General features: G+C 49.9%; 1 protein-coding gene across 1 annotated transcript in view; it reads right to left on the reverse strand.

Annotated features, from left to right (window-relative positions):
- SRRM3 (serine/arginine repetitive matrix 3) overlaps positions 1 to 794 on the reverse strand; it is a 71,543-nt gene that overhangs the window by 37,072 nt on the left and 33,677 nt on the right. The window lies entirely within an intron of this gene.

Here is a 794-nt window from a genome sequence, read left to right on the forward strand (position 1 = left end):
TTACTGTTCAAACAACAGAAAACCTCCACAGAGCATGCAGGAAGCAGCTGATGGAAGAGAACCACAGGGTGGGCTACAGAGGGTCTGGCAGCATGGGAGAGAGGCCCATGCCGAGGGAGAGAGATGGAGAGGAAGAGAGAAAGGGACAGGAGGCAGACAGACAGAGAGACAGACAGAAGAACAGACAAAATCAGACAGAGATAGAAATGGGAAGAGAGGGAGAAAGAGAAACAGAAAGACAGAGACAATGACAGAAGCAAACAGAGAGGCAGGAAGAAAGAAAGGTGCCCCCAGACAGAAAGAGGAGACAAGCGCTGTTTAAACAAGGCCAATCGGAGTGGACAGATGGGTGAAGGGAAAATGTGCATTTAAAAGGGAAGGCAACCGCAGAGCCGATCTGGAGGAGTGATCCTGCCTCAGGTCAATCCCACTCCTTTCCCTCTGGCTTCGGCATCATTTTAGCAAAATTCATCCCTTTTGCCTTTTTCTGTTCCTGGATAAGGCAGGTCAGTGGGTGCCTTGGTACCTTTTCTTGGGGGTCACCCGAGGCTGGCCATTACTTGATAAAATTTGGACCAGAGAGAGAGAAGCCAGAGAGAGCCTGGAGGCCATGATCCTGAGCCTTCTCTGCCACCCTCAGCTAAGGGTGTTACCTTCCAGGCAGCCCCTGACACTGTGGGGTTTTTTTGTTTTTGGGTTTTTTTTTTTTTTTTTTTTTTTTTGAGATGGAGTCTCGCTCTGTCACCCAGGCTGGAGTGCAGTGGTGTGATCTCAGCTCACTGCAACCTCCACCT

The sequence above is a fragment of the Mandrillus leucophaeus genome, unplaced genomic scaffold (assembly GCF_000951045.1).
Source record: "Mandrillus leucophaeus isolate KB7577 unplaced genomic scaffold, Mleu.le_1.0 Scaffold164, whole genome shotgun sequence".
Taxonomy (NCBI): domain Eukaryota; kingdom Metazoa; phylum Chordata; class Mammalia; order Primates; family Cercopithecidae; genus Mandrillus; species Mandrillus leucophaeus.